We start from the raw sequence: 20,893 nt of genomic DNA, 5'->3' as shown, positions 1-20,893 counted from the left end.
AAAAGAAATACTAACGAACTTTCATAAAACAGAAAGAATTTAAATAAAAAGAGAGAAGGCAATTTTTGCATACGGAAATTAGATAGGATAAAATAAAGGCCAAAAGAAAACAAAGACCTATAAACACAGATAAATATAAAATATTACTGACTAAAAAAAACAATATATCCATACCAGAGGAAATGAAGATAGATGCGTTGAATCAACATAACAGAAAACAATACATATGACTGATAAATGTTGCTAACATTTTCTAAAGCCCTTTTATTGTCTTGGAAATTAGAAGTCCTAATTTGTATAGACTTTGATGTATCAATGATAATAATGTAATCTTCAGAGTAGACACTAAAAAAGTAAAATAATGTATAGGGAACCTGGGTGGCTCAGTGGTTGAGCACCTTCCCATGGTCCTGGGATCAAGTCCTGCATCAGGCTCCCTGTGAGGAGCCTGCTTTTTCCTATGTCTCTGCCTCTCTCTCTCTGTGCCTCATGGATAGATGAGTAAAATCTTTTAAAAAAACAATGTACCACTACCAAACTAATAGAAGTAGGTAATCGGACAAATTCAAAAGCAATTAGGAAGATAGTAGATTTAAATCCAACTGTGCAAATACATTAAATATAAATGAATAAAAATTTTTAATTAAAAGTCAAAAATTTTAGAATAATTTTTTAAAAATGTAAAAATGTATGCTGCTTAAAAGAATCACATCTACATTAAATGAATACAAAATATTAAAGCATAAGAAAAGTAAATACATTGTAAGCAAAATTAAAAGAAATCTAGCAATCTAGTCCTGTAATATTAAGAAAATTAAACTTTAAAGAAAAATATTGCTAGAGAAAAAAAGTTATTTCATAATTTTTAATGAATATATATATTAGTTTAAAATCTAAGATGTAAATACTTTTTTAAGTGATAGTAAATTGATACATTTTCAATTAGATTGTTTAAAATTTTTCCATTATTATTGCTTTCCATTTGCAAACAAAAATTGTTTTAAAATTTTTCTTCTTTGAAATTGATTTTATTATTTTTTAATTTAAATTCAATTAGCCACCATATAGTACATACTTAGTTTCAGATGTAGTGTTCAAGAATTTATCAGTTCCATATAACACCCAGTGCTCATCACATCATGTGCCCTCCTTAATTCCTCACACCAAATTACCCCATCCCCCTATTCACCTCCCTTCCAGCAACCCTCAGTTTGTTTCCTCTAGTTAAGAGTCCTTCATGTTTTTTCCCCTCTCTGATACTTCCCATTCAGTTTTCTCTCCTTTCCCCTATCATCCTCTGCACTATTTCTTATATTCCCATATGCGTGAAGCCATATGATAATTGTCTTTCTCTGTTGACTTATTTCATTCAGCATAATATCCTACAGTTCCATCCACATCAATGTAAATGGTAACTATTCATCCTTTCTGATGGCTGAGTAATATTATATATATATATATATATATATATATATATATATATATACCACATCTTCTTTATTCTTTCATATGTTGATGGATATATTGGCTCTTTCCACAGTTTGGCTATTGTGGATACTGCTTCTATGAACATTGGGGTGCAAGTTTCCCGTTGGATCACTATATTTGTATCTTTGGGGTAAGTACCTAGTAGTGCCATTGCTGGGTCATAGGGTAGCTCTATTTTTAACTTGTTAAGGAATCTTCATACTATTTTCCAGAGTGGCTGCACCAACTTGCATTCCAAACAGTGTAAGAAGTTTCCCCTTTCTCCACATGCTTGCCAACATTTGTTGTTTCCTGTTTTGTTAATTTTAGGCATTCTGACTGGTATGAGGTGGTATCTTGTGATTTTGATTTGTATTTCCCTGATGCTAATTGATGTGGAGCATTTTTTCATGTGTCTGTCAGCCATTTGTGTCTCTTCTTTGGAGAAATGTCTGTTCATGTTTTCTGCCCATTTCCTGACAGCCTTTTTTTTTTTTTTTTTTTGGCTGTTGAATTGGATAAGTTCTTTATAGATATTAGATACCAGCCCTTTCTCTGATGTGTCATTTGCATAATTTTTCTAAAGTTTTGCTATATTAGGAAAATACAAAATTGTAAAGTTTTAAACACCTAGAAGTATCTCAAAATAAATGAAACAAATATTGTCAGAAATAAAGGAGAAATACATGAATCTATAACTTTTCTAGGAAATATTTATAAATATATTCAGTATTTAGCACATCAAGTAGGCAATATTACATTACTAATATAAAATATAAAATCTTTTCTTATCCCACTTAATAATGATTCTCTGATATTAAAACATAAATATACATGGATATTAAGTGCTTGTGAAACATTTCCATGTAGGTAGGATCTGCTTTCTATATATTTGAGAGCATGATTTTCACCATGTGGAAGTAGGGTAGTAATAACAATAGAAAACTAGAAAATCCCCATGTGCTTGAAAATTAATAAATATTCATCTATATAGCTTAAGCCAAAGAAAGAAAGATACTAAAATTATAAATTATTTAAAGTAAATATTAATTAAAATATGAAGAACACGTGATAAAGCTAACATGAGGATTTGAGAGAAATATGCTATTAAATAAGACAACATAAAGGAAAAAGACCCAAAATGTATGAGATAAGCAACCATTATAGGAAAATATTAACAAAAGAAGAAAACTAAGAGGGGATCCTTGGGTGGCGGTTTAGCACCTGCCTTCGGCCCAGGGCATGATCCTGGAGACCCAGGATGGAGTCCCAAGTCGGGCTCCCTATATGGAGCCTGCTTCTCCCTCTGCCTGTGTCCCTGCCTCTCTGTGTCTCTCATGAATAAATCAATAAAATCTTAAAAAAAAATAAAGAAAACCAAGAAAATAGAAAATAATATGGATAACACCAGAGATTAATAAACAGAAAACAAAACAAAAAAAAATAAACAGCATAAATGAGGCAAATTTTCTTTTGAAAATGCTAATAAAGGGATCTCTAGGTGGCTCAGTGGTTTAGCGCCAGCTTTCAGCCCAGGGCATGATCCTGGAGTCCCAGGATCAAGTCCCGCATTGGGCTCCCTGGATGGAACCTGCTTCTCCCTCTTCCTGTGTCTCTGCCTCTGTCTCTCTCTCTCTTTCTGTCTGTCTTTCATGAATAAATAAATAAAATCTTTTTTTAAATGCTAATAAAGTTCATAAATGCCAAGCAAATCTGATGAACTGAAAATAGAGACTAAGACTGAGAACAAAAGCAAGCTAGAGAGAGGAAAGTAGAAGTGACAGGGAGCCAAAGAGAAAAGGAGAGAGACAGAAAGATACAGACTGAATAAGAGAGAACAAAAGAGAAAGAGGAAGGCACAAATGACCAATGTTGGGATTAAATAAAAGAGAGACCAAAAACAGAGAGTGAAAGGTTTTTATGTCAATGAAGTTAAAAATTAAAATAAATTGAATATCTGGAAATATTTAGACAAATATAGTTTATCAATTATATGTGGAATAATGTATGCTACCAAACTGACAACAGTATCTGGAAATATAGCTTATCAAAAGTGGACATTAGACGAATTTGAAAATCTTAATACTCTAATTACAAGTAAAGGAAGTGAAACTAATTAAAGTCCTTCTATCACTAAAACTCCATAGGGTTCCATCATAGAATTCTAACAATTGAACAACCATTCCCTGGAAAATTACAGGCACATTTTAATCAGGAATATAAGGGCAAATAGAAAGATACTTTCATAAACATAAGTAGAAAATAAATGCAAAGGAAGTATATCAGGGAACTATGTTTTCCAGGAACCAAGTAACCACTATACACAGGAATGGTCATTCACTGAGGATATTGTCATTTGGACTCTGCCACTGCACATTCCCTACTATATTGCAGGACCTCATAGCCCTGGATGCTTGCTACTGTGTCAAGAGGCTCCTCAATCTATAGCATCTTTGTTATATTTTAAATTCCTGAGGGGAAGCATCTAGTTGATCACACTCTTGATATTTGCAGAAGCTATAGTTTGCAGATGTTTAAACATAAATTAAAATGGGACTCTAGTCTTAACTTTTATTTATCTTGGAATGCCACATAAATAAAAAGTATATTTAGATGCTGGCACAAAAAGGAACAAATATCCCTTTAGCTGTCCAACATTTATATGAATCCATTTTATACTTTGGATCTTGCTCCAACACAGAAACACACACACACACAAAATGTTTCCACTCCATATAATACAACTATCCCTTTTATGACTAAAAATGCAGTCATTCTTCTCAAGGGAAAAAACTAAATTTTTATAAGTTACTGCAAACAATCTAGCTGCAAACAATCTAGATCCACAATTTCTAGATCATGTATATTCATTTTTAAGTTCTATCATTCTTACATTCTGAAAATCAAAGAGCAATTTTGTAGTTAATTATAAAATTAACCACCAAAATATATAAAATATTGAAAGAGACACAGTGGCAAGGATAATTCATTAAAATATATAAATATTCACATTACACACTCTATCAACTTTATTATTAAGAACATGTTTCAAATTGAGCATTCGTGAGCATGGAAATTTTGAGCACATTGTATCATTTGGATATAAGTGCAAAGTGGAAGAAATACAGCTTGGACAAGCTGAAGGACCCTAACTGGCACGAGGCTGTCTAGAAAGGTGGCAACTTAGGGTGTGATTCAGGAAATGCATTGGGAACAATCCTCTGAAATGTGATATATATTCTTCAAAAATCAGTCAGGAGGTCTCTTACTTAGTGTTTGAGAACACAAGTTTACAGTATCTTTATCCACTCCCTTAGAAGAAAGAACCTGGCATGTTGCAGATCTTTGGCCATTCAGAAAATTCTCTCTTACTTACTATTTCCTGTAATCCTGTTCTTAAAATATGTATCATTATGGGGCATGTGGTTTGCTCAGTCGGTTAACATCCAACTCTTGATTTCGGCTCAGGTCATGATCTCAGGGTTATGAGATCGATCCCTGGTTAGGGATCCCTGTACTAAGCCAGGAGTGGGCTTGAGATTCTCTCTCCCTCTGCCCTTCCCCTCCCTCTCTGTATCTAATAAATAAATAAATGAATTAAAAAATACACACACACACACATATATAGTATCATTATGTTGTGATTTATTTTGTTGACCAGTTAAATGTTGAAATTCCTTGATATCTGAATTGTATTAAAGAATTTAGTTTGTCACATGGCAATGCAGTTTGTGAACTGCACAAAGGCACTGAGCTAGGGGAATGAAGGCTAACTGAAATCCAGTCTGCTCTCAGCTCACTCAGCTCTGTGCTCTGGAATGGGCTGCATCTGCCCCTAGGAAGCACACAAAAATATGTCTTTTATCAGATTTGTCCATCTCCCCTCAGAGTGCATATTTTCTAACTGTACTTCCCAATGTGCAGTTTTTTTCTAATATGTCCACATAATGAAACTTTTTTTTTCTCTAACTGAGGAAAAAAAAAGAAACAGAGTGGTGGTAGCCCTGGATATAAGTTAGATAATCCTGAGGCAAATGATACAATTTTACTACTCTGGGATTGCTGAGTAAAAGCAATCTTCTTGTGCTTTTTTATCTTATTGCAATGGAGAAAAAGTATTTGTCAGGTCAATAGCTGCTTGCCAGCTAAATTGATTTGTTCCTATAATCAAACTATATCTGGAAGAACAGCAGCATTGGAATGATGATATGATTAGATTTAAGATATTCCACTGTGTTTCTCCAACAGACATTTATCTTTTGCATCAGCCAAGATGAAACTTAAATGGGAATGTGGTATCACCATTCTTGCCTCTTTAAAATTTTGACGTTGACTCTAATATCTGAAGTTTCCCCAGAATTTGGTTTTGCTTTTGATTTTTAATTGTTTTTCCACCCATAATAGTCCTTACTGTGTGTCAGTGAGCTATTATGGTACTTCTGCTGTGCCCTAGGGATACATGTTCAGATTATACATTCTGTTTTACCAATCCTGTCATGAGGGAGATTAGGTCAGATCTCCTTTTATCATCTTGACCTTGGTTTCCCAATCATTGGTATTACCCAAAGGATGGTGTCCAACAGTATTTCCTTCATGTAGGCAAAGTTACCCAGTTGAGTTGCTATAGGCCTCTTTAAGGAAGGTAAAGAGGAACTCGGAGTATACAATCCTCATGCTATTGCAATATTCCTTCTCAAGATTTTTTTCCTCAAGGAAATTTTGGCTAAAGGCAAAAGAAGATATTTAGATATAAGAAAACTTTAGAGAATATGTTTTGACATTGAATATCCCACGCAAAAAAAAAAAAAAAAAAAAAAAAAGGAATTCTCCAGGCAGATAGGATATGTTACAATTAGGAAGTCTGTGTCTTTAAAAATCATGAGGAACATAGGAAATGTTATACCATTGGATAAATATAAACACTCATTCTTTTTTCTTTACAATTTGTATGTATATTTATAATTTATAAGGTACATGCATGTAAAATCTATAATGACAGCATAAAGCAAACCTCTGGTGACGGGCCAAATCCAGCCTGCAGCTTCTAAATATATAGCCCTCAACCTAAAAATTGCTTTTTTTCTTTACATTTTAAAAAGTTGTAAAAACAAAATAAAATAAAACAAAGCAGAATATGCAATGGAAACTGTATCTGCAGTCTAAAATATTTGCAATTACATTAAAAGATTTCTGATGTTTTTATAGCGGAGTGATATTCCATTATATATGAATATATTTATGTATAATATATATATATACACACACACACATATACACCATATATTCTTTATCCTTTCATCAATTGATAGACACTTGGGCCGTTTCCATAATTTAGCTATTGTAGATAATACTTCTGTAAACATTGGTGTTCCATGTATCCCTTTGAATTAGTATTTTTGTATTCTTTGGCTGAGTACGTAGTAGTGCAATAGGTGGATAAAGTAGTTCTATTTTTAACTTTTTGAGGAAAGTTAAAGTTTTCTAGAGTGGCTACCTCACTCTGCATTCCCACCAACAATGCAAGAGGGCTCCCCTTTCTTTGCATCCTTGCCAATAACTGTTGTTTCTTGTTGTTGATTTTAGCCATTCTGACGTGTGAGGTGATATCTCATTTGCAATGACCTGGATAAAGCTAGAGAATATTATGCAAAGATCAGAGAAAGACAAATACCATATGATTTCACTTATATGTGGAATTTAAGGGACAAAACAAACAAGCAAAGGGGGAAAAAGAGAGAGGGGGTAAACACAGAAACAGACTCCTAAACATAGAGAACCAACTGATGGTTTTCAGAAGGAAGGCGGGTGGGGAGATGGGTCATATCAATGATGGGGATTAAGGAGTGTACTTGTTAGGAGCTCTGGATGTTTAATGAAAGTTTTGAATCACTATATTGTACACCCAAAACTAATATTATACAGTATTTTACATAACTGGAATTTAAATAAAAACCTAAATAGGGCTCCTGGGTAGCTTAGTCAGTTAAATGTCAGACTCTTGATTTTGGCTCAGGTATGATCTCAGGCCTGCACTGGGCTCCACACTGGGCATGGAATCTGCTTAAGATTTTCTCTCTCTCCTTCTGTTTCTCCCCTCTCTCTCTGTAAAATAAATTAATTAATTAAATTTAAAAAATGGGAGTGGAAGGTAGGCTTCCAGTTGTAGGATAAATAAGTCACAAATAAACGGTGCAGTGTAGAAAATATAGTTAATGGTATTGTAGTAACATTGTATGGTGAGGAATGGTAGCTACACTTGCAGTGAGCAAAGCATAACATATAAAGATGTTGAATCACTATGCTGTAGCCCTGAAACTAATATAACATTGTGTGTCAACTCTACTCATATGAAAAATAAATAAAATCAAAATCTCCTTGAAAAATGCAAAACAAAAATTCTGACTTTGGCATACAGCTTGTTCTTAGCAGCAGTAGTTTATTAAACCTATATATTGTGAAGATTTCAACATTTTAAATCAAGTGTTATATTAATCCTAGTTGGACTGCAAAGTAAAGCATGCTTATTGCAAACTCTAGAGCAGTTACTTAAAAACACATGAGATTAAAAAATAAATGAGCTGAAGTATCAATAGGTAATTTAATGTAGGTTATATACATAATTTAAAATAGAATTCCAAATAAAATATTTAAATAATCCAAAAGAAAGCAGAAAGGGAGAAATTAAAAGAGACTGACAGAGACAAAATAGTAAAAATGTAGACTTAACTCTAACCATGTAAATAATTACTTTAAATATTAATGGACTATCTTCCTGATCTTGAATTAGGCAATAGTTGCTAGATAAAACACTTGAAAAATAGATAAATAGGGCTTCACTAAAATTAAAAATTGTCTCACTGCAAATTATACCATCATGAAAGTGAAATATAAACCAAAGAATGGGAGAAAATATTTACAAATCATGAATATCTTAAGTTGCTATTTAGAATATAAAGAACTCTCATTACTCAGTAATAAAAAGACAAGTTATTCAATTTTAAAAATAGGCAAATTATTTGAGTAGATATCTCTCCAGAGAAGATAAATAAGTTGGCCATAAGCTTATAAAATGATGCTCAATATCATTAATTACCAGGGAAAGGCAAATCAAAACTATAAGATACCAGTTCACACTCAATAGGATGGATATAAGAAGACAGAAAATAACAAGTATTGTTAATGATACAGAGAAATAAAAACCCTCACATATTGCTTATAGGGATATTAAACAAAAATAAATTGCATTTTATATAGTGGTAGCAAGCAAGTAGTTAAAAATAAAATTTAGGGGTGCGTGGGTTTTTTAGTCTGTTGGGCATCTGACTTTTGGTTCAGCTCAGGTCTTGATCTCAGGGTTGTGAGTTCAAGCCCCATGTCAGGCTCTACACTGGGCATGGAGCCTACTTAAAAAACAAAACAAAACAAATTAAAATAAATAAAATTTAAAAATCAGTTTTATTTATAATAGCATCAAAAGACTTAAAATATCTAGGATTAAATTTAAGAAAAGATGAGGAAAACCCTTAAAATAAAACATAGCTGAGATAAATTTAACAAGATATATGTAAGTAGAAACACATACTATTTTCATTAACTGGAAAATTCGATATTATTCAGATATTCATTCTACTCATTTTGCTTTACAGATTCAATGTCATCCTAAAGAACCCAAAACTTTCTTTAAACTTGATGGAATGATTAAAATATATATTGAACTGCAAAGGAATTTGAATATACAATGCAATTTTGAAAAGTAAAACAGTCAGAGGCTCTATATCCCTTCATTTCAGAATTAACAATGAAGCTACATAATCAAGACTGTAAGATTAAGCCATAAATATTATGGAAAGAAGGAGATGGAGAAGGAGAGGAATCAATGTAGCACAATAAACAATCTAGTAATAGACACATAATTATATAGTCATTTCATTTTCAACAAAAACACCAAGGTAACCCAATAGATTTTTTTTTTTTCAGGAAATGATGCAAGAATAATTGAATACCCATCACAGAGAAAATGGAAAAATTAAAACTATGAAGAAATATAGAAGAATATATTTGTGACTTGCGGTGAGCCAAGTGTTTCCTATATAAGTCCCAGAAATCAGTAGTTTAAAAGCAAAAGTATATGCATTAGAATGTATATATATGTAAATATATATGAGTATATATTATACAAGCACAGAAGACTGGTACACAGAATAATACACTCACATAAATAATAAAAAATGACTTATTAAAAAGGAGCAAAGGATTTAATAGACTCTTTGCAAAAGAAGATATTATATTAGTCATTAAAGAAATGGAAATTAAATTTACAACCTAACAAATGGATTGAAATAATAAAAAAGATTGACAATAAAAATGTATTTGAAGATGTGGAACAACTGTAATTCCATTTATGGTCTGTGGAAATGTAAAATAATACAATTACTTTAAAAACATTATGGCAGTGTCTTAGTTTCTTCTAAAACTGAACATACACTTAGCATATGTCACAGAAATTTCACTTATAGGTACCCACTCATAAAAAATGAAAACAAATATTTACACAAAAGTTTGTTATATACTAATATTCATGAGAATCTCATTCAGAAGTATCACAAAAAGAAAACAGCTTCCATCAATAACATAATGGATAAACAAACTGGGATATGTTCATGTAATGCAATGTTAACTCAGCAACAAAAAGAAACAAACCTGTTTCACACAAAAACAAGAATCAATATCAAAAGCATCTGTTGTGTAAAAAAATGCAAAAGAACAAACTATATGATTTTACTTATGTGGAGTTCTTCACTAGGCACAGTTGATTAATGGTTGGGAAGGATTAAAAGAGAGTTTGTAAGATGGGGTTTGACTGGGAAAATGCATGAGGAAACTTTCTGGAGTCAATGTAATATCTTTTATGTTGATACGCATCTGGGTTTCACAGATGTAAGCATTTGTCAAAACTCAGCAAAGGGACACTTAATACTTATGTATTTCGTTGTAGGCAAAGTTTACATTGAAAGAAGAAAACCTGCAAAAAAATATTGGAATTTACCTAATGGGTTACATTTTATAATTTCTAGGTAGAAGTATTCTGATGCCTGCAAATTACTTTAAAACATCAAAAACTACAATGTAATTTTGAATAAAGTATTGGATGCATGGATGTATACATATATGACAAAGCAAATGAAGTAATGTTAATGGTAATTACAAGTGGTAAATAGGTTGGTATTTACTATAAAATACTTTCAGTGTTGCTATATGTTTGAAAAATCTCATGATAAGATTTTGAAGAAATTTTTTTTAACATTTTAATTGTTTATTCACAAGAGACACAAGGAGAGAGGCAGAGATATGGGCAGCGGGAGAAGCAGGCTCCCTGCGGGGAACCCAACCCCGGGACTCCAGGATCACGCCCTGGGCTGAAGGCAGCTGCTCAACCACTGAGCCATCCAGAAATCCTGAGTAATGTTTTTAAAAGATGGGTAGGTATTATGTAGATGAGCATGATCAGATGAATTCTAGATAAAGATCCTCGCAGATGGCAAATATAAAAGATTAGTCAATGAACTATGGATCTTATGATTAAATATTCTAGAACTTGGGTCCTAAGTATGAAAATTGTTTAACTTTCAGCCCTCAGTGTGTGTGTGTGTGTGTGTGTGTGTACATATATACACGGAGATATTACACTTAATGTCTTTCAGTTATTGTAAGCACTAAAAACCATAATGAACATGAAAAATGTTTGGCACATATTCTATCCATCAATAACTGTTAGTAAAACAACAGGAGGAAAGACCAAGAATAAACTGTAAGAAATCCAAGTACTTTCTTTTAGCTGGATTACATGGAATCAAGGGGCAGATGTGGAAGTAATACCAGGGGAATAGGTTAGGGAATGCAGTAGGAAAAATTCTAACATAGACTTCACAATTTCCCTACTCTGATGCATATACCCTATATAGTCCACTTCCTCTGGGTATTGCAGATGATGAATATAATAGGATATCACACCCTGATTAGGCTACTTTATATGGCAAAGGTGAAGTGATTTCAGAGATAACAATAAGGTCTCAAAGGGGAGATTATATTGAGGAGGCCTGACTTAATCAAGTGATAGATACCCTTTAGAAGAGGAAATGGGCTCCCCCTGAAGAGAGAATCTCTGGAAGAAGTGTTGAAGAAGTAAGCTGCCAATTTGTAAAAGGTTCACATGCCTAGGACATAAAGATAGACTTTAGGAGCTGACAATGACCCCCACCTGAGTCCAGCAAGAAGTAAGGATCTGGCTCATAGTCACAAGGAAATGAACTCTGCCAATAATCTGAGGGAGACTGGAAGATATTATTTGCCAAGTCAAGCCTCTTGTGGGACCCTAGACTCATTCAACACCTTTATTACAGCCTTGTGAGACCCTGAGCAGAAGACCCAGTTAACCTGTCCCTGGGCTCTGGACCCATAAAACTGATGTGATAAAATATGCTGCTTTTTCAGCAACTGAATTAGTGATCCTTTGTTATGCAGCAATAGAAAACAAATAAGTAAGGTCATGCTTTTGGATGCCAATCTAAATATTCTGAACATTTAATGTTCAATAAGAAAAAGGAAGATCCTGACACTTTGTAGCAGAGGAATAGCATGACCTGAGGCTTCCATTAGTAGGGAAATTAAGAGGACTGAATAAAAATTTGTCTGGAGGGATCCCTGGGTGGCACAGCGGTTTGGCACCTGCCTTTGGCCCAGGCCGCGATCCTGGAGACCCTGGATCGAATCCCACGTTGGGCTCCCGGTGCATGGAGCCTGCTTCTCCCTCTGCCTGTGTCTCTGCCTCTCTCTCTCTCTCTCTGTGTGTGTGTGTGTGTGACTATCATAAACAAATAAAAATTTAAAAAAAATTTGTATAGAAATCCTAATATCTCAGTTTCTTAAGACAAAAAAAAGGTTTATTTTTCATAGATGTAATAGTCTGATGTGAGTAGCTTTTTAAGCAACTCATGCTCACTGTCACCCAAGAATCCTGGGTGATTTCATCCTCCAGTTCTATCATCTTGCTGTCCTTTGTCTCCCTCATGGAAAAGAAGAGACAGCATGGAAAATTCATACCCTTGTTCTTTCCTATGTCAGGCAAGAAAGAATATGCGTCACTTCTGCTCAAACCCACTGGTTATAATGAGTCGTGTGTCCTCAGTTTACCTGCAAGAGTGACTGGGAAACATACAGTCCATGGAATATGTGGTGAGTCCAAACTGTTTCTGCCCAGAGAGGAGAAATGCAAAGAGGGAAAAGACATTGTTACATTAGGAGTCTACAAATTATAACCAGCAGGGGAAATCTAGCCTGCTGCCTGTATTTATGAATAAAGTTTTACTGAAATACTACATGCTCTTTTCTTTTCTCTTTTTCCTTTAATGTGTTGTCTATGGCTGCATCTGTATTTTGGCATAGAGTTTAATTATTGCTGACGCTATTTGTCTGGCAAAGACTAACATCTTTGACTCTTTTCAAAGTAGTTTGCCAGCCACATGATTAGAAAGTTAATCATGAGTTTTGAACTGTGAGTGAGTATTAAAGAACCAGTGAAGGAAGGAATGATTGGTAGATGAGAAAGCATATTACTAAAATAGATATAACTAACTCCTTCTAGAAGTTTTCTGATGAAAATAGAAAAACATGTTCTTGAACTTTGCGACTCATTTACCTATTTATTGGTTGTTTCTTATATTTTATTTTGTCAAATATTTATTTTGTAAAATGTGAGGATATTGTGAACCATGATTAAACTCTGAAAGTGCAGGTACATGGCGAGATAATTAAGGAAGTAAGTCTCTGGAGCAGTCAGGATAGGATGAGATTATAAATGTCAGTGGAAGGACCAGCCCTGGCAAAGTATGACAGCATTAAAATCCCCCTAAGACAAATTTGAAAAGAGAAGAAAGAGATAAGTATATGGCATTTTTACAAATACTCTTTTTTTCTGACTTCAAATTTAATTTTTGACATAATACAGCCTATAGAAATTAGAAAAAGAGAAAATGAATTTCTCCCGTAATCATCTCATCTCCCCATGAACAATTGTTGATAAACAACATTTATTTTGTATATTTCTGGGCATACATTAACACACATAATTTGTTTATTTTTAATATAAATGGGATCATAAATATAAATTGTTATTTGCTTTCTTTACTATAATTTGCAATGATGTATAACATGACACAGAAGACCTCTTCTATGGATACTCCAGGTTCTAAGTTACCAAAGCATACTGATGTACATTTGTTTCTAATTTTAGTTATGAAGATACTGCAATTAGTGTGCCAATCTATAAGCACTTCTTATTAATATTTCTATAAAAAATATCAGAGGTGGAATCCATACTATTTTTTTTTAAGATTTTATTTATTTGAGAGAGAGAGAGAGAAAAGCAGAGACACAGGCAGAGGGAGAAGCAGGTTCCATGCAGAGAGCCCAATGTGGGACTCGATCCTGAGTCTCCAGGATGAGGCTCTGGGCTGAAAGCAGCGCTAACCACTGAGCCACCCGGGCTGCCCTCCATACTAATTTTAATCCGAAAAAGAAATGTTGAAGGATTGTACATTGAATTGTGCTGATACTATCCAGTAAGAAGCAAGCAAATTCAAGAGCTGCCTATAAGAGAAAACGGCTCTGTTCAGGACTTGAAGAGAATGGAGAAACTCCGAAACAACTAATGCTACATGACACTAATCTTGCAATATTTTTTCATATTATAGTACAATTTTATCCTTTTACCCCTAAAGCCTTATATAGCTTCTGATGTTCCACAACTAACCATAAAATGCATTTTTCATTGCCGTAAGAATGCAATGGCTGACAGCAGAGCTAATCTTGCCATAGTCCTATAGCCTTTTCTTTGTTCTTTTGTCTGGATGCCATGTTAAGCTACTTTTAAAAGCTCTTGAAAAGAAGGGTAGCACACCACAAATCTGAAAGTGTCTGATTTTTTCACATTGACTTGAATGAGGGAAGTATAAACTATTCAAAATTCTGTAGTTGGGTGACCTCCAGGGGGGCACGGCAAGATGGCAGAGGAGTAGGGTCCCCAAGTCACCTGGCCCCACCAACTTACCTAGATTACTTTCAATTCATCCTGAAAAACCTATGAATTCAACCTGAGAATCAAAGAGAGAACAGCTGGAATGCTATAGAGAGAAGAGTTTGCACTTCTAACAAGGTAGGAAGGTGGGAAAAAATAAAATAAAAAAAGAATCAAGTAGGGGAGGGGCCCCTTGTGAAGACCCGGGCTAAAGCTGGGTGAGAGCCTCCTGGGACAGGAAAGCCCCGCCCTGGAGAAGCAGGACCTTAAAAATCCGCACCAGAATCTTCCCCGATGAAAAGGTGCTCAGCAGGGAAACTGGTCAGAACCACAGGAGAGGCAGTGGAGCCTCGAGGTTCCCGGAGTCACTGATAAAGGAAACGTGCCCGGGGGAGAGTGCACCACAAACCGTGGGCTGAGCTTGGTAAAGGGCTGGGCGCACTCCCGGCAGGACCTCTAGGAAAAGCTGGTAGGTCAGGCGGGGACTCTGGGGGAGGGGGCTGCGCCCTGCTGCTTTCTGGAGCTGCAGTCCTGGGAGTGCAATTCCAGCAGCACAGGTTCCAAAGCCCAGGGCTCTGAGTGGACAAAACCCAGGATCCTGTAGTCCCCCTGGGACAGGCAGAGGCGGGGAAGGAACAGGACAGCAAGAACACTCCTGCCATGGGAGGCCCCCAAGCTGTGCAGGTGGGCACACACACCGCCCCACCCCTGCCACCCCAGGAGCACCTAGGCCAGTGCAGACTGGGAGCTGCGGTAGTTACAGTGGGACCTGACTCCAGGACTGGAGACCCGGCTGCTGCCAGTGTGGTTGTTCTTCCTGGTGTCACCCTGTGCCTGGAAAAGAGCAGAGCCACCTGGGAACAGGGGCCTCACAGAATAAACAGCTCCCACTGAGCCCTGCACACACCTGAGAGTCAGCACAGCAGGACCCTCCCCCAGAGAACCAGCTGGAAGAACAGGGGAAGAGCAAGTTCTTGGTGGAGCAGTGCTGGAAAGCTCCAGGGGAAGTCAAGGGATTTACAGTATATACAATCAGAGGATACCCCTCCTTGTTTTTGTGTTTTTGTTTTTGTTTTTTCTTTTATTTTTATTTTTATTTTTCTTCCTTTTTCCAATATTACTCATTTTTAGCCACTCTGCACTGAGCAAAATGACTAGAAAGAGAATTCGCCACAAAAGAAAGAATCAGAAACAATACTCACTGCAACAGAATTACAGAATTTGGATTACAATTCGATGTCAGAAAGCCAATTCAAAAGCACAATTATAAAGCTACTGGTGGCTCTGGAAAAAAGCATAAAGGATTCAAGAGACTTCATGACTACAGAATTTATATCTAATCAGGCTGAAATTAAAAATCAATTAAATGAGATGAAATCCAAACTGGAAGTCCTAACGACAGGGGTTAATGAGGTAGAAGAACGAGAAAGTGACATAGAAGACAAGTTGATGGCAAGGAGGAAGCTGAGGAAAAAAGAGAAAAACATTAAAAGACTATGAGGAAAGGTTAAGGGAAATAAATGACAGTCTCAGAAGGAAAAATCTACATTTAATGGGGGTTCCAGAGGGCACCAAGAGGGACGGAGGGACAGAAAGCATATATGAACAAATCATAGCTGAGAACTTCCCTAACTTGGGGAGGGAAACAGGCATTCAGATCCAGGAGATTGAGAAATCCCCCCCCCCCCAAAATCAATAATAACTGTTCAATAACTTGACATCTAATAGTGAAACTTGCAAATTCCAAAGATAAAAAGAAAATGCTTAAAGCAACAAGAAACAAGAAACCCCTAATTTATATGGGGAGAAATATTAGATTAACAGCAGACCTCTTCACAGTGACCTGGCAGGCCAGAATGGCTGGCAGGATATATTCAGAGTCCTAAATGAGAAGAACATATGGCCAAGAATACTCTATCCAGCAAGGCTCTCTTTCAAAATGGAAGGAGAGATAAGAGAGCTTCCAAGATAGGCAGAAACTGAAAGAACATGTGGCCACCAAACCAGCTCTGCAAGAAATATTAAGGGGGACTCTGTAAAAAAGAAAGAGGACGTCCAAAGAAACAATCCACAAAAACGGACTGAATAGGTATTATGATGACACTAAATTCATATCTTTCAGTAGTAACTCTGAACGTGAATGGGCTTAATGATCCCATCAAAAGGCACAGGGTTTCAGACTGGATAAAAAAGCGAGACCCATTGATTTCCTGTCTACAAGAGAGTCATTTTAGACATAAGGACACCTACAGCCTGAAAATAAAAGGTTGAAAATCATATACCATTCAAATGGTCCTCAAAAGAAAGCAGGGGTAGCAATAGTCATAGCCTGAAAATAAAAGGCTGGAAAACCATATACCATTCAAATGGTCCTCAAAAGAAAGCAGGGGTAACAATTGTCATAGCAGATAAATTAAAGTTTATCCCAAAGACTGTAGTAAGAGATGAAGAGGGACACTATATCATACTTAAAGAGTCGATCCAACAAGAGGACCTAACAATCATGAATATTTATGCCCCTAATGTGGAAGCTGCCAAGTATATCAATCAATTAATAACCAAAGTTAATACATACTTAGATAATACACAAATAATGTGAGACTTCAACATGACACTTTCTATAAATCACAGCTATTCTAAGCACAACGTCACCAAAGAAACAAGAGCTTTAAATGATACACCGGACCAGATGGATTTCACAGATATTTAAAGAACTTTACATCCCAATGCAACTGAATACACATTCTTCTCAAGCGCACATGGAACTTTCTCCAGAATAGACCACATACTGGGTCACAGATCAGGTCTCAACTGACACCAAAAGATTGGGATTGTCCCCTGCATATTTTCAGACATAATGATTTGAAACTAGAATTCAATCACAAGAAGAAATTTGGAAGGAATTAAACATGTGGAAGTTAAGACAATCCTGCTAAAAGATGAAAGGGTCAACCAGGAAATTAGAGAAGAATTAAAAAATTCATGGAAACTACTGAGAATGAAGATACAAGCAAAATCTTTGGATACAGAAAAGCGGTCCTGAGAAGGAAATATATCACAATACAAGCATCCCTCAAATTTGGAAAAAACTCAAATACACAGGCTAACCCTGCACCTAAAGGAACTGGAGATAGAACAGCAAATAAAACCTACACCAAGCAGAAGAGAGTTAATAAATATCCGAGCAGAACTCAATGAAATAGAGACCAGAAGAACTGTGGAACAGATCAACAAAACCAGGAGTTGGTTCTTTGAAAGAATTAATAAGATAGATAAACCATTAGCCAGCCTTATTAAAAACAAAAGAGAAAAGACCAATTAATAAAATCATGAATGAAAAAGAAGAGATCACAACCACACCAATGAAATGCAAACGACTTTAAAACTTATCATGAGCAGCTATATGCCAATAAATTAGGCAATCTAGAAGAAATGGACACATTTCTGGAAAACCACAAACTACCAAAACTGGAACAGGAAGAAATAGAAAACCTGAGCAGGCTGATAACCAGGGAGGAAACGAAGCAGTCATCAAAAACCTCCCAAGACACAAAAGTCCCGGGCCAGATGGCTTCCCAGAAATTCTATCAAACGTTTATAGAAGAAACCATACTTATTCTACTAAAGCTGTTCTGAAAGATAGAAAGGGATGGAATACTTCCAAACTTGTTCTATGAGGCCAGCTTCACCTTAATTCCAAAACCAGAGAAAGACCACACCAAAAAGGAGAATTATAGACCAGTATCCCTGATGAACATGGATGCAAACATTCTCAACAAGAGACTAGCCAATAGGATCCAACAATACATTAAGAAGATTATTCACCGTGAGCAAGGGGGATTTATCCCTGGGATGCAAGGCTGGTTCAACACTTGTTAAGGAATCAACGTGATAGATCATATCACAAGAGAAAAAACAGGAACCATATGATCCTCTCAATAGATGCAGAGAAAGCATTTGACAACTTACAGCATCCTTTCCTGATCAAAACTCTTCAGAGTATAGAGATAGAGGGAACATTCCTCAGCATCTTAAAAGCCATCTATGAAAAGCCCAAAGCAAGTATCATTCTAAATGGGGAAACACTGGAAGCCTTCCCCCTAAGATCAGGAACATGACAGGGATGTCCACTCTCACCACTGCTATTCAACATAGTACTAGAAGCCCTAGCCTCAGCAGTCAGGCAACAAAAAGAAATAAAAGGCATTCAGATTGACAAAGAAGAAAACTCTCTCTCTTTGCAGATGATATGATACTGTACCTAGAAAACCCAAAAGCCTCCACCCCAAGATTGCTAGAACTCATACAGCAATTAGGCAGTGTGACAGGATACAAAATCAATGCCCCCAAGTCAGTGGCATTTCTATACACTAATAATGAGACTGAAGAAAGAGAAATTAAGGAATCAGTCCCGTTTACAATTGCACCCAAAAGCATAAGATACCTAGGAATAAATCTAACCAAAGAGGTAAAGGATCTATACACTAAAGACTACAGAACACTTCTGAAAGAAATTGAGGAAGACACAAAGAGATGGAAAAATATTCCATGCTCATGGATTGGAAGAATTAATATTCTGTGAAAACGTCAATGCTACCCAGGGCAATTTACACATTTAATGCAATTCGTATCAAAATACCATGGACTTTCTTCAGAGAGTTGGAACAAATCATCTTAAGATTTGTGTGGAATCAGAAAAGATCCCAAATAGCCAGGGGAATATTGAAAAGGAAAAAAAAAAAAAAAACAGAGTCGGGCATCACAATGCCAGATTTCAGGTCTTACTACAAAACTGTGATCATCAAGACAGTATGGTACTGGCACAAAAAAAGACACATAGATCAGTGGAAAAGAATAGAGAACCCAGAAATGGCCCCTCAACTCTATGGTCAACTAATATTCGACAAAGCAGGAAAGACTATCTACTGGAAAAAAGACAGTCTCTTCAATAAATGGTGCTGGGAAAATTGGACAGCCACGTGCAGAAGAATGAAACTAGACCATTCTCTTATAGCATACACAAAGATAAACTCAAAATGGATTACAGATCTTAATGTGAGACAAAAATCCATCAAAATCCAGAGGAGAACACAGGCAGCACCCTTTTTGAACTTGGCCACAGCAATTTCTTGCAAGATACATCTATGAAACAAGGGAAACAAAAGCAAAATAAATTATTGGGACTCCATCAAGATAAAAGGCTTCTGCACAGCAAAAAACAAAACAAAACAAAACAAAAAACAGTCAACAAAACTCAAAGACAACCTACAGAATGGGAGAAGATATTTGCAAATGACATATCAGATAAAGGGCTAGTTTCCAGGATCTATAAAGAACTTATTAAACTCAACACCAAAGAAACAAACAATCCAATCATGAAATGGGCAAAAGACATGAACAGAAATCTCACAGAGGAAGACATAGACATGGCCAACATGCACAGGAGAAAATGCTCCGGCGGGGGGAGGGAGGAGCAAGATGGCGGAAGAGGAGGGTCCCCAAATCACCTGTCTCCACCAAATTACCTAGAAAACCTTCAAATTATCCTGAAAATCTATCAATTCGGCCTGAGATTTAAAGAGAGACCAGCTGGAATGCTACAGTGAGAAGAGTTCGCGCACGGCGGGACCCGGAGCAGCTCGGAGGGGCTCGGGCGGCGGCTCCGCGGAGGGGGCTGCGGGGCGGGAGCGCGAATCCACCAGCGCAGGCCCCGGAGCACAGGGCGCCGGGACACAGCCCAGGATCCGGCCTCCCCCGGGACAGGCAGAGGCCGGGAGGGCCCAGGACAGCGAGGACGCTCCTGCCCCAGCTGAGCAGATCAGCGGCCCCGCCCCGGAGCCTCCGGGCCCTGCAGACCGAGAGCTCCGGAGTTCCTGCGGGGGCTGAATCCAGGGCTCCAGAGCTGCCGCCGCCACCGTGGTTGTTCCTCCAGGGGCCTCATGGGGTAAACAACCCCTACTGAGCCCTGCACCAGGCAGGGGCACAGCAGCTCCCCCAACTGCTAACACCTGAAAATCAGCACAACAGGCCCCTCCCCCAGAAGACCAGCTAGACGGCCAAGTTCCAGGGGAAGTCAAGGGACTTAAAGTACACAGAATCAGAAGATACTCCCCTGTGGTTTTTTTGTTTTGTTTCGTTTCGTTTCGTTTTGTTTTGCTTTTTGATTTGTTTCCTTCCCCCAGCCCCTTTTTTTCCTCCTTTCTTTTTCTTTCTCTTTTTCTTCTTCTTTTTTTTTTTTCGTTTTTTTTCTTCCCTTTTTTTTCTCTTTCTCTTTCCTTTCCTTCTTTCTCTCCTCTCTTTTTCTCTTTTTCCCAATACAATTTGCTTTTGGCCACTCTGCACTGAGCAAAATGA

General features: G+C 36.6%; 1 long non-coding RNA gene across 1 annotated transcript; it reads left to right on the top strand.

Moving 5' to 3' along the window:
- The first annotated feature begins 1,537 nt into the window (after nt 1-1,537).
- Nucleotides 1,538-12,795, top strand: LOC144285313 (uncharacterized). The gene is made up of 4 exons (XR_013353620.1): nt 1,538-1,618; nt 9,445-9,537; nt 10,792-10,946; nt 12,589-12,795. It is a non-coding gene; the product is annotated as an uncharacterized LOC144285313 (long non-coding RNA).
- Nucleotides 12,796-20,893: the final 8,098 nt, after the last annotated feature.

The sequence above is a fragment of the Canis aureus genome, chromosome 16, assembly GCF_053574225.1.
Source record: "Canis aureus isolate CA01 chromosome 16, VMU_Caureus_v.1.0, whole genome shotgun sequence".
In the NCBI taxonomy this organism is placed as follows: Eukaryota; Metazoa; Chordata; class Mammalia; order Carnivora; family Canidae; genus Canis; species Canis aureus.
This window is presented reverse-complemented; position numbering and strand designations above follow the sequence as displayed.